A 14,210-nucleotide genomic window follows, 5' to 3' on the forward strand; every position below is an offset into this window, starting at 1 on the left:
GCCTGTAGTGCAGCATATTACAGCTAAAAGGAGACGCGGAATCACATCATGTCCGTGGCAATCTCAGGCCCCGCGGGACACCGCTACGCTGCGCATAACAACATGGACTGATGGGGAGACAGCAGTAAAAAGGGAAAGAGACGCACAGGAAGGCAGGTGGGGTGGAGGGATGGGGGTGCACAGCTTAACCCTCTGACATTTTTGCCATCAGCTAAGCCTCACTAACACACACGGACACACACACACACACTGGCACAGGACTAAGACCTTGTACAGGAACTTGAAAATTCAGTTTGCAATTTAATGCCTATCCCGAAGTGACCTGTTACAAACGGTCGCATAAAAGATCAAGTGAATTTAACCTGCTGAGCTTTTGTCCTGGACTAACGTTCTAATCTCATAACCAAGAACAAATATGATTTGGACTCTGCTAAAAGCTTACTAAGCATACTTTCCTTAATGAGCAAAAGCATTAAGTGACAAGTGTAGGGTCAGTTTTTTTTGTTTTGTTTCAGAATAGCCTATTTATTTATGATATATATATATATATATATATATATATATATATATATATAAATTTTGGGGGGGAAATTCTACATTTTTTTGACATTTTAAAAATTAAGTTAAAAAAAATGAAAGTTTTATCAAAGAAAACTTTAAAAAAAATATTTTTTTCCTCAGTTAGGTTCTAACTTCGTGAACATTAGTATCCGGCTCTGCAGCTCTGGCACTGCTGCTGACAGTTATCCTTTGCTGAGCTGCTGAATGTGTCTTTCTTGCACAGAATGTATGACTTATCTCTGTTGACCACAAGATCATCAATTGCCATTTCACCTAAGCCCTACGTTACTTGTGATTTAATATGTTCACTTATTAAACATTCAAATAATTCCAAAATCATGCCACATATTCAAAACCCCTTTGCTGTACACATTTAAAAATTTACAGCCAGGCACGCACTTTGCTGATGCGGTGATCTGTCTATGAGATGAATGGTCTGCTTTGTCTTTCCCTAAATTCAACCACGGGTATCGTCTTATTTTCAAGGCTCTCTCTCAGCTATCCATTTTTATTTACAGACCTACATCCGTCATAAAACTATTGGTAGTCACTGCCTTCGCTCCCAGGCGTTGTTCCTTTTATGTATCTACAAAGCATTTACTGAATTAGGAAAGAGCATATTCAAATTTGCTTGGAATCAGGTGCAAAAATCAACCAATTTAGTATTATGTTAACACTTCACCTGTGGACCTGTGACGACGGTGTGACAATTCAGTTATGTTTCTGTAGCTTTAACGTTTATAATATTGTATGTTTTTATATGTCACTGTCCATCTTTTGCATACATACAGTCTTTTTTTATGTTTTGCTGTGTGCGCATTATTGTGTAATGCATGGTAACTAAACAGACTGCTGCCCATCCCTGAGCCTGGTTCTGCTGGAGGTTTCTTACAGTTAAAAGGGAGTTTTTCCTTCCTGCTCTCGCCAAGTGCTTGCTCAAAGGGGGTCATTTGATTGTGGGGGTTCTTCTCTTGTCAAGTCCTTGACTTGAGACTGCTGCTGCTGCGATTTGCCACTATATAAATCAAATAACATTGAAGTGAAATGAATTGAGCTGCTTTCCATCTTGGCCAAGACATGCTAATTTGAGATTTTTGATCTGTATAATTACTATTACCCTTATTAAATGAAGGTTAAATAACATAAATAAATGAATAAAAATAAAAGATTTTCATATTTTTCACATTACATTATATTTACATTTTGTCTACTACATCTACTGATACTCTGCATTTATGTTTTTTAACCAATTACATGGATCAAAACCCATCACATTACTAACAGACTTACTTACACCATCCAAAGACTAAACTCGCATATTTGTCCATGCCACAGCCCTGCATACTTGTCCAAAATCAACAGTGTAGTTTATTTTCTCAGCTTGACAAACGTGCCAATTAATGCTGTTTGTGTACCGTTTGATAAAACCTGCAGACCTAACATTACTCAGAAAATGATAGGAAATAGCTAATCTAGAACTGCCTTTTAAAAGATTCGTCAGAAGAGGGACGGACTAATGTTTTGTTAGATTTAGTCTTCTTATAGGATTTGCTTTGAGTACAGAAACTACAGAATAATGTCAGGCTTATCCTTTAGTCTTAAGGCTGTGATGGGACTAACTATGATTTTATTGCATCACACAGCGTTTGTATTACATCGTCACACAGCGTATTATGTAATTCAAATGTAAATAAATGATATTTTGCACATTATGGTGCACTTTGGATACGCCGTGCTGATTAAAGGCCCTTGTTGTTTGTCTGCCATTATAAATCTTAAGGGCACTTGGTTTAAAATGTTAAACAGGTAAACATTTCTAAAATCCACTCTCTGCTATTCTCAGCAGAGGACAGTTGGCAGCTCTACCCCAGTTGCTGTTGGGTATAAAGAACTGTTTGTTTTATCTGTTCCACACCCGATCGAGCGCCTATGATGTCCTCGAACGGCAACCCTTGTGTTGTTTTATTTTTAGAGTTACACAGGGTTTTGACATTTCACTTGTTTGCCTCATCCTTTGTCGCATGGCGAAATCTTTCCACCATAATACAACAAAGAAAATCCCAGAGGTTGCTCAACAGATTTCTTTGTTTCTCTGGGTTTCGGAGGGGGTGGGATACGTGTTTATTTTAACTGCTGAATGCAGGATGTGCAGAGCAAATAACATTTACCATGAATTGGTGGGAGTTGAATAATAAAGTGTGAGAAATGAAACTATTAGCGTATCTACTGCCTGAAAGCTAATGCTGAATGGGAGCATTTTCTCTTGATGTATATGTAAATTTCAGAGCTGACAGGAAGTGTGTGTGAAATCTTCTGAGTATAAAGAGGCTGTGCAGGTCAAGCTAATAAAAATAGGAGGAATAGACTCAATACAATTTGTTCTGTTCCTGCTTTGTGAGTGCACAGAGGACAGTTCCAGTGAGAGACTACATAAGCTGCAAATACAGTATAGTGCTGATCCTACAGACTCAGGGAAGGCAAGACCCCATTTTCCTCTCACTTGACTCGACTTAATTAACCAGAATGAGTCAGAAGCAACACTCAGGATTTAAGATTTGTCCTTATGGGATTGGGGATCTCTCTCGCTCTCTCTCCCTCACTCCCTGTTTTCCCCTCTCCCTCTCTAACTCTCTGTTTATGGTTGACTTCAGTGCTAACTTCCTGCTCATTACTTTAATGATGGTTCTACTGTGAGCTTATGCTCACGAGTGCAGTTTGCATTTTAACACTGCAGTTTGCAGCAAGAAACACACACACACACGCAGAGAAACTCATGCATACAGTGACAGAGAATCAAATGAAATCAAACTACTATGTATGCATTATGTATGTGCATTGTAACTAAAAAGGAAAAACTCAAAAATTCAAGAATCTTTCACACTATGTATCACCATCCGACTTGCATGTTATCCGCAGTGTTCTGCGACCATACATGCTCACGTTTCCAGAGAATAAAAGAGTTAATAACAGACGGGAAAGTAAATGGGAAGAAGGGTAGAGTGCGTCAAACGTCTCTTTTTCTCTTCTGAAGTATCAGCAGAACTCCGTACATAACTGTAATACAGAGAAAGAGTCTGACAGACAGATATATCCAACCCCAGCTCTCTGCTTTTGCTTTAGATGCATTATTCATCTGTGTGCCAATTTGGAGGAACCCTCCCAATTCCCCAGCTGGCAGCAAAAAGACGAGAAGCGCGAGAGAGAGAAAGAGAGAGAAAGAGAGACGGGCATACTAGAGAAAAAGAAGTCGCCGCAAGAATGTCAGAAAAAAAGAAAGACGGAGAAAGAGAGAGAAGAGGGAGAGGAAAACACCAGAACAAAGAATGGGTGAGACAGATGCAGTAAAGCGGGATTGGGAATGGCTCAATCTCTCAGCTGCAATGTAGTGAAACATCCAAACAGGATTTCGAATGATCCAGGGAGACTTCTCCCTACATGTTTTAATATTCCCAGCTCTGTTTGACTCGTCTGCACAGAGCAGATTAATGACGATTTCCACACTAAAGACTCTTAACCCCTTAGAAAACACATAGGAAGCAAAGAGCAGGGGCATGAGGCTCACTTCTTTTTGCCTGAAACCAAACTGCACACTATCGCTAAATCCCAGTTTCACACACGCAGCAGTGTAAATGTCAGTGCAAGCGTGCTGTCAAACATATGCAAACACTTGCTTAACTGCATGATGACACCAGAAACTCACCATTTTTTTTCACAGCATGTTCCATCATCATCTCTTACTACCTTGAGTGTCTTGATAATGTCATCCCTGCACTCCCTCCCAGTAAACCCCATCACGCTGACAGCTGTGGAAGCTATCCATCCTGGGACAGCCTGCCCCAGATTTAACCCTATCTCACCCTCGCCCTCTTTTCAGGTTTGTTACCTATTATGGCAAAACACTGCCACATGAACAGACCAGATTACAGTCCAGCAGAAGATAAAATGGTCACTCACAGTAGCACCTCCTCGCCATGATGAATGTGGGCGTGTATGAGGGGGAGGGGGAGTGGCGGGCTAACTGTGTGGGGCTGGATCAGCGGGATTGCTGTTTAATCTGCTGCTGTCTCCCCATAACGGAACACCGGGTGTTTAGACCCAACAGCTGGTTGAGTCCACCCCCAAGCCTGTGTTACTGCAGCACTAACACTTACTCTTCAAAGGTTTCCTCCTTATTATATAACCTCACTTTTATACTGTACAGCACACAGTACAGTATATGTACCATATCTGATAGGTGATCTGCCACATACGTGATCATTTCCACCGTAGTGTTATGAAACAGCATTAACCAATTGCGCTCCCGTGGAGGGCGTTGGCTTGTGCTTCTCCGCTGAAGGATCTGTCAAAATGTGAAGCTGCTCAGAGGATTCGCCTGTCAGATTTGGCCTTATTTGTCACTTTGCTGTGATTCTGCTCCCTCAGCTTTGTCATGTCACCGTTTCGACTGCTTCAGAGGGCTCCTGGGAGGTGCTCGCTGGGAGAATATATGCCAGGCATTGTAGCTGATTTACATCAGGTCAGTCCTCTCTGAGACAGATGGAATGCTTAAGCTCCGCACAAAACACTAGTTATGATTATTTAAACAACTACAATAATCTCCAGAGCTGCTGTTACCACAATCAAACTACAGAAATAGGTCTTGTCCTATATTTAGCAATGACAGTTTATGGAAAAATATGTCATGTTGCAGTACTATTAGAAAACTGTATATATATATATATATATATATATATATATATATATATATATATATATATATATAACTAAATACAAAGGATCATTAGTAGTATGGATTTTGATCTGAGCATCTTATTGGCTTAATTTTTCAGCGTGATTATGATCCCATACCATAACTGGATTTTTTTTTTTAAAGGTAAATAAACTGGTTCCTTTATAGCGCTTTTCTACTTTACCTGATCACTCAAAATACATTATACAACAGGCCTCATTTGCCCATTCTCACCCATTATTCACACAAGTGCTTTTTTCTATGTTTAAGGTATTTCTATCTAATGTTCACACAAATTCACACTCCGATGCATCAGAGAGCATCTTGGGGTTAGTATGCTGCCCAAGGATATTCGGTATGGAGACTGGAGCAGCAAAGGATCAAACCACCTGAACCACCACCACCTGAGCAACAGCCATGCCAGTGGATCATTCATGTGCCGGTCTCCCAGACATCAACATTACTGAAGCAGTGTGGGATCATTTTGACAATACAAAGAAGAGTTTCGGATGTCCTTCAAGAAACCTGGACAACTATTCCTGAAATCTACTTGAAGAAATTGCAAGAAAGCTTGAAAGAGAGTTAGGCTGTATTGAAGAATAAAAGTGGTTACTTGACTTTAAAGCTTGTTAGAAGTGTACAAAGCCTGTTTTTTGGTTATATATTCCATTTCCATTTATGTTTGTGCATCTCTTTATATTTTTCTAGCAAAATATTATATTTTTAAGGTTTGAGCTACATGGGCAGGGTGTGTGATCAAAATGCTGCTCTTACGACTGGAGATGGACTCAAAAAGATTCCACATTTAAGTTCTTCTTCAAATCACACAGGCCTGAGTGATCGGAGCATCACGCTGAAGGAGGCATCCTCTCATTTCAACGTCACAATATTTGATACGTTTTCATTTTGTAGCTCAGATACGCAAACGTCACCACCTCCGCATGTAATGAAAGGCATGTTGAGACCGTGACTCCCTCTCTAAAATATTCACAGATTAAAACACAAAAAAATGACAAAGGTCCCACATAACCTAATACAGTCAGAAACACACACGCATACACGTGTAGACCCACATGGCAGCACCAGTTCCCAGGTCTCCGGTGGCAAGTGATGTTTTCACACTTATGTGGGGAGTTTGCTATTTCTGCGCAGAGCCAGATAACTCAATTATTCATCACGGATGCTGGTGCACTCACTTTACCTCAGTTAGGATGGAGGCGGGTGTGTCTTCCTTTGAGTGTGTGTTCCACTCGCGCTTGTCTATGCTCGATTCAGAGCGTGCGCGCGTGTGTGCGAAGACCTCCAACAGAAGATGAACTGCTGACATGCCACACCACACAGCAGGAGAGGAAAGAGGCAAAAGGAGAAAAGGAAAAGGAGCTGTCATAAACATGGCAATCAAAGAGATATGAAGCGGGAGGTGAGGATCAAAGAGCAGAAAGAGAAGAGGCAAGGAATTAGTTCCCTTATCTTCTCTCTAAGCCAACCGCGCACCTTCCAATCCTCTACAGCTCAATCAACAGTTACAAAGAAAAAAAGATTTTTTGAATTACCAGCAAAACTCAGCTACCGTGGCGCTCAACCTTTTCAGCACAAGAGGGCTTTTTTTTTTTTATCCACCTCACGTACTCTTGCTCAGCAGCTGTACTCATGAAATAAAGCATAACATTTCAGCCTTTTATTAACAGTGCACCTAATCTTTTCCAGTTTAAACTTAATGGGACAATTACTCTGTCGCTTAGCATCCGACGTGCTTAGCCGTGGTCTAGAGTGGCTCCAGCTAATCTCGAACCCAGAGGGGTTTAAAGCGCAGCTGCATGCCAAACTAGACCTGATTGCTCTGTCAAAACAAGCACAGGTTCAGCTGAACCAAAGCTAAACTGGAGCTAAAAAGGGGGTGTCTGTTCCGCCCAACGCAGTGAAACCTCAGTATCATGCAGAAAACCGAAGGACGGCTTCTCTGATGACTTATGACTATGCCAAGGGGCGATTAATTGCGTTGTTGCACTGTTTGGTATTGGTATAATTGTGATATGCACTGTATTCTGTTATGTTGGCACTGCTGCTCATGTTTCCATATTAACATGCAATTAATCATTACAAGCATGGGTGTAACATTACGTGTATCCGGTCTGAACTGTTCATTACCAACGTCTGAGACTTCTGTTTGGTACGTCATCTTATCTAAACAGTTACTGTCAGAATACTATAATTATGTCCACAATCCTGCAACAGCAGAGTAGAAATTCCTGACTGCAAATCCCAGAAATGTTTGGCAGTGCACCAGGTATCGTCTATGCTGATAGAGTTAGCCTGGAAACCCAGGCAGACCCTATACAATTATTGATCTCATACAATGTGTTCACGTCACGTTTTAAGCGACCTTTCTGAAAGGTCACAACCTACAAGTTATGTGCACACACGCTGTACAAGTCAACCGATCCTTAAATAGGAAAGAACGATTTTGTCACGACTGAATGTTTTTATGTCATTGAGTTATTTGATGACTGATCCATGGCACTTTAGTTCTTTTTCCACCAATGAACCACATTAAGTGAGAAAACATTTCCTACCTGAAAGTATCTGACCTTGTATTGACAGTATATTTGACAGAGTTGACGCCTTACATTTTGAAGTCATATCATTTCCTTCGGGATTAATAAAGTATTCTGATTCTGATTTCATCACAAAGTTTCCAGTTAGTTTCCTTTAGGCTGATCAACACTTAACACACTGACCAGTATCGATAATCTATTAAATAACAGCACTGACTAACAGTAAAACTATAAATGGGATTTGGTCTGATGATGCACACTGTATAGGATTAATTATAGGTCATGCAACATTGGTACAAAAACCCCGGATGACAAAAACAGTGGACGACAGTGCAGCATCTTCAGCTGTGTCGTTAGAAAGGGTGTAATATGCAAATGAGGTGGTCTGGGTGGGTTCAAATCCAGAGCACTCTATACTTTATAATGAGCAGAGAGCCACTTAACCACACGCCCTTACACACTGGAGGGTTAAGGTCATGGTTCAGTGTGACTCTGCAAACAGCTGCCGATTGTTCCCCCTAGAGTCCATTTATTGCCCCTAACGCCATATGGACCTCTTGGAAGACCTGACTAAACCCACTGCACACACGTAGCCTTTGGACACAGACAGTACGTCTACATATGCTCAGACATATTGTTCATGTAAACAAAGACATTTCCAGGCTCATAGATAAAACTTCTATGGGTCTAGCTAGATATGAGATGCATGAACATGCACGCATACAAAATGTAAATGAGGAACTGCATCCTGTATCTGCACATTCTGCACATTTGTTGCATCTCCAGGCATCAGTCTTAATGCACAAGAAAAACCTGCAAATATGGGAAAGACACATAACTCTGTATCAGTGGCAGGCTATCTCGCTTGTGCCGGTGCCCTTATTTCCCCGAGGACAACTCCGGCAAGCCAATTGGAGCAGTTACACATGCCAACACTCTCATGCAGCCATTTAGCACACCCACCCAGTGGCTCTTTTCATCACCTTTACAGTCAGTAACTCTCACGAAGACGCAGACTACATGCACATGGCGTAAATTCACAGAAACAAAAGAGACACAAATGCAGACAAACTGTCTTATTTCGAATGATCACACAGAGACACAAACACACTCTTCCCCCACTTTAATCTTCAGGGCAGGCAGAATCTATGAGTGATTTATTTTAAACCTTTCCCTGGGGGTTTTACAGGATTGAGCCAGCACTGAACCTGATCACAGCACTCACTTTCTATGTCAGCAATTTGTGAATCCACCCCCTTAGTCTGAATTTGTCTGGGTGCGCATGTGTGTTTGCAAGCAAGCTAATGAGTGATAGAGTGAGGTGGGAAGCAAAGACATGGCGAGTGAGGGAGAGAAAGAGAGGGGGAGACACAGGAAGAACGAACTGGCACTGTGATGAGTGTGTACTGTAACTTAGCATACTGTCTGTACCCATGGTTTTGGGTGGTGAGTCACCCTCTGCACTTGCAAGCTTGCATCCAATCGTACATGCCTTTGATATGAAACACAATTTCTTTTTGCGTGTTTTTGGGTGTGTTTATCGAACCTCAAAGATGTGAAACGTGAACCTCGAATGTTCTGCACAAGCTAAGCTCTGGGACAACAAAGTCAAAGCGTGACACACCCTCAACAGTCGCGCTACCATCTCCCATTCACAGCCCCGTAGCTACTCAGTACCATCCAGATAACTGTGTCTAATTTCACTGGATACTACATTTCCATTTGAAAGGTGGTTAGTGCCTATTGAGCAGTGTTATCGTTGCTGTGCAGACAGAGACAGGCTCCCTCGCTCCTCCCAGCCTCAGATGGAGAAGCCATTGATTTGATTCAGTCTTAAAAGCCAGGTCAGCCTCAACAATGGCAGCTTATGGAAAAACCATTACCCCAGGTGAATTCTGAAACGTTAACCTACATGCATGTTTCCCATCACTCTCCTGCTTTCCCTGACTGTCCTACGAAACACCACAGATGGAGAAGAGACAGGAGAGGGAGCTCTGTGGGTTGCTCGTCAATGGAGTATTGCATGCTCCTCACTAGGTGAGTCATCCTGCCTTTCTTTACACTCCTTGTCCAAGGCCACCTACCTTACACCTCCACTGTAGCACAGCTGCTGCCAAGTTACTACGCCTGCTCACTACTCACAGCCTCTGACACTGAAGAAAAGTCACAGATGACTAATTTTATCAGCACAAATCGTGCTGCTACATCTAAAATGATATGTGGGGTTTGAAGCAGAGACCCATACCAGTTAGCTAGAATATCATTATCTTCTGACTGTCGCCTGTGTGAATAATGTTAAGAACAGCATTTTGACTGTGCTTGGAGTTCCTTTCTATTGAGTCTAATATCTGTTCACTTTGGCTTACAAACAGAGCTGCCAACCAAGGAGAAGACTGTCATTTCAGTTTGGTTAATTTTCCATACATTCATTATCCCAGGTGTCACAGGGCAAATGATAGGGTACACACTTTAGAGGCTCCCATTCAACTACAGCACTTAGTTGAATGCACTTAGTAAATATAGTCATCAAACACTAGTACTAGGTTGGACCCCCTTTTGCCCCCAAACTCTGGAGGCCATTTGAGTACAGTGAACTTCTTGCCATGTTTCCAACCAACAATCAGAAGATGGGCACACTATAGTCATAAAAGAAGTGAAATGGTTATTAACAATGTTTAACACAATGTGTATTTAGAGATACACTAACATTTTACATCCCTTGGCTGTAATGAATGGTTATTCAGTTCAGTTCCATTTAATTTATATAGCGCCAAATCACAAAAACTGTTTCCACAAGGTGCTGTTGCCTACAATAATACACAGAAAACAGAGAAAACCCCAACAGTTAGATGCCCCCTATGAGCAAGTGCTTTAGTGACATGTGGGAAGGAAAAACCCCCTTTAACAGGAAGAAACCTCTGGTAGAACCAGGCTCAGGGACTGCTGCAACAAGTTAGGGTGAGGGGAGGATGACAGGCCAGAGATTAATAATAACTAATGAATAAATGCAGAGTGGTGTATCAACCATCATCAAAAAGAAAAGTTTTAAGCCTAAACTTAAAAGTAGAGAGGGTGTCTGTCTCCGGAAGCTTGCGCCACAGAAGAGGGGCCTGAAACATCTGCCTCCCACTCTAGTTTTAAATAGCCTAGAAACCACAAGTAAGCCAGTAGTCTGAGAGCGAAGAGCTCTATTGGGGTGATGTGGTGGTACTACGAGGTCTTTAAGATAAGATGGGGCCTGACTATTCAAGACCTTGTATGTGATCAGAAGGATTTTGAGTTAGAGTCTGGGAGCCAGTGAAGAGAAGCCAATAGTTTCTGTTGCCTTCCTATCAGCTCGAAACAGTCTGCCTGTTGTCCTCTGACCTCTGGCATCAACAAGGCATTTTCTCCCAGAGAACTGACACTCACTGGATATTTTCTCTTATTCAGAGCATACTCTGTAAATCCTAGAGATGATTGTGCGTGAAAATCCCAGTAGATCAGCAGTTTCTGAAATACTCAGACCAGCCAGACTGGTACCAACAGCCATCACATAAATTCACCTAAATCTTTCTTCTCCGCTCTGAAACTTCAGCAAGTCATCTTGACCATGTCTACATACCTAAGTGCATTGAGTTGCTGCCGCTGATTAGATATTAGGGTTAACAAGTGGATGAACAGGTGTACCTAATGAAGTGGCCAGCAAGAGTATTTTCATCATTTTAATTATTAATTAAACTAAACATAGTACAAAAACAAGTGAAATGAGAGCCAAACAGATGAACTTCTGTAGCATAAATATACAGTATAATGTATTAAACCTCCTAATGGCAATGTTTTATAATGTTCAAACACAGCACGATGAGAGCTAAAAAACATCATAACAGTTGTTTTTTCATATATGTTGTAATAACTCTTTGTTTCATTGGCACAAATAATAGCAGATAAATAAATAACGAAAAGTGAAATAAACAGAATATGCATATATAAGCGTCTAATAGTAGGAGACAATGATGGCTGACATCATATGTATAGCTCCACTTGCAGTGAATTTTTGAGCATGATGAAAAGCATTAGCTGAGAAAAGTTCAATAAAAATACGCATTTTGAACATAAGCACAGGATAAACAAACATCATCATAATGAGCCAGCCGTTTTTGCTGTGGAATCATCGACTTACTAATGGTCGCCAGCAGAAAAACAAAACAAAACAACAACAAAAAAACACATAACTGGAGACATCACAATGCTTCTGTATCAATAAGTATATAGAAAAAACAGTATAGGTATTGATAACATTCATGAACAGAAATGACTTTGGAAAAGTACCAAACATCCTATTCAAGTCCTATTTCCTGAATTATCCAATGCTTAATTTATTTGAATAAAAAAAACAACAACAACAACAAAGGAACAGACATTACAGGCCATTAATATTTTACAACCATTAATGCTTGCTATGGAAGAACCAAAGGGTATGAGTAGTGATAAGGACATTAGGTCTAAACCTGTTATATGAAATGTTCTATGCACTTGACTTCATTTCGCTGAATGTCTGACCAGCTGCATGGCCTTGCATGCTTCATGTCAGGGAGATGTGTGTGTACCAATGTAAATAGGGTTAATATAGTGCAGGGGCACTGCTAATTGGGTTAGCAAAGATTCCATTACAGCTACCACACTGACAGAGCCAGCCTGCTATCGATCAAATGGGTGAATGAAGGGGACAAACAGCAGGTGCTTTAATTAAACAAGTCCAAGCACATGAAAAAAAACCCCACCAGACTGTATCCGCACACAAATGTGTCTCTTTACACTGAAACGAACTGCACCAGCTTAGTTGCAAAAGGGCAGACGTATGTGGATATGTGTATATATATACACACACACACACATATATTTATATATATATATATATATATATAGATATATATCTATAAAAAATGGTGATGGTAGTTGCAAAAATGGTAGCAAATAACTAAATAAATATGGATTTGTGCATGTGTTTGCATGAAAAAGTGTGCGTGAGCGAGAAAAAGACAAACCGCATGGGACCTAAGCGCTCTTTCATGTGGAGGTGAATACATAAATAATAAAATTAAATCATCAAAAACAGCCCAAAATAGTCCCAGCCCTTCTTTCAATAATATACGCACTGTATTACATGTTCTACATTCACTGGAGTCACATTAGTCTGTATCAGTCCTGACATTAAATTATCTATAAATTGAATTGTCAAAATGATGATTACTATTTTTTTTGTTAGCACTTGCTCAAAAATTAAAATGATCTAAAGATAGCAATAAGAGGCTTTCTGATTAGAAATGTCATTTTGCAATAAAATGTAAAAGAACTATTGTCAGTAATGCGTTGTTTATCTTCAGGCTTTGATGTGCTGCTTGCTTCCATAGCTACTCATTATCTGATGGTAGCTAGGTGCAATCTGCAAGGTGTCGGGGGAGCAGAGTACTAAATAAAGATATTTTCAAGGTTTTCAGACACCAAGAAATCTCAACCCCAGTTGTGTCACTTTACTTCCTCGCTTAGCACAATGTGCTGCCTCCTTAAATAGCTCAGAGTTTCTCTGAAGCCAGGCACTTGACTTAACACCAAGATAGGCAGATAGGGGAGCGTGCAGCAAAAAAGGAAAAAAGAAAAAGAGACGTCAGTGCACAAAAAACCACACCATCCCCGCTGTGACAGGCGCACAAACCCAACGCAAGATCTCAAGTTTCGTTTTGTGTGATCCTGCTATGTACTATGTGATAGGTAGATACATAAATTCTACCTTTTAGGTTTTGAATCGGATGTATGGACGCGCTTGTGACAGGGTACTCATCTGGCCATGTGTCAAAAGTTTTTTTGGGCCATTATATTGCATGTTTGAAAACCTGAACTGACCTCAGGGAGAAAGTGCAAGTAAACGACTCTGACGTGAGCTCTTGTGTAACGAGATACCTCTGAATCCTGAAAGTTGTGGAGTGCCGAAAACCATTATTTAAACGGATTAGCCCCCCTCTTGTTTATGTTTTGATTTTGCTGTGAACTATTCTTTAAAGCCAGAGGCAGCCTCTGGAGTGGAGTTCAGATGATGTGATCTCTCTTTCCACAAGCCACTCTTATTAAGCAGCCCCACTAAAAGCCTGAGGATTCTCTTACTAAACCAATCAATAAAGGATCTGTCTTGCCATGGTCCCCGGAGCCCTCGACTCCACCCTTCATTCTTCCTCCGGCTTTCACTGTCCCCCACAGGCTCACTCATTCATGGTAAGTACAGGGTGAAGCTGACGCTACTGTGCATGCGTGTGAATGTGTGACAGATGTGGTACCCGATGTGCCGCTATCTAAAACCTCAGGAGGTGAAACGGGTGAAAATAGTCCTC

General features: G+C 41.0%; 1 protein-coding gene across 3 annotated transcripts in view; it reads right to left on the reverse strand.

Moving 5' to 3' along the window:
• Nucleotides 1-14,210, reverse strand: part of LOC146364480 (uncharacterized) — a 40,883-nt gene that overhangs the window by 17,952 nt on the left and 8,721 nt on the right. Inside the window, exon 2 of one of the 3 annotated variants that reach the window (XM_084916779.1) lies at nucleotides 6,492-6,607. The exons of the other annotated variants lie outside the window; for them this stretch is intronic. The gene's annotated coding sequence lies outside the window, so the exon portion shown is untranslated. The remainder of the gene's footprint in view (nucleotides 1-6,491; nucleotides 6,608-14,210) is intronic. 3 annotated transcript variants of the gene reach the window in all.

This window comes from Perissodus microlepis, chromosome 20, assembly GCF_051167445.1.
Source record: "Perissodus microlepis isolate ML-2025 ecotype Zambia chromosome 20, ASM5116744v1, whole genome shotgun sequence".
In the NCBI taxonomy this organism is placed as follows: domain Eukaryota; kingdom Metazoa; phylum Chordata; class Actinopteri; order Cichliformes; family Cichlidae; genus Perissodus; species Perissodus microlepis.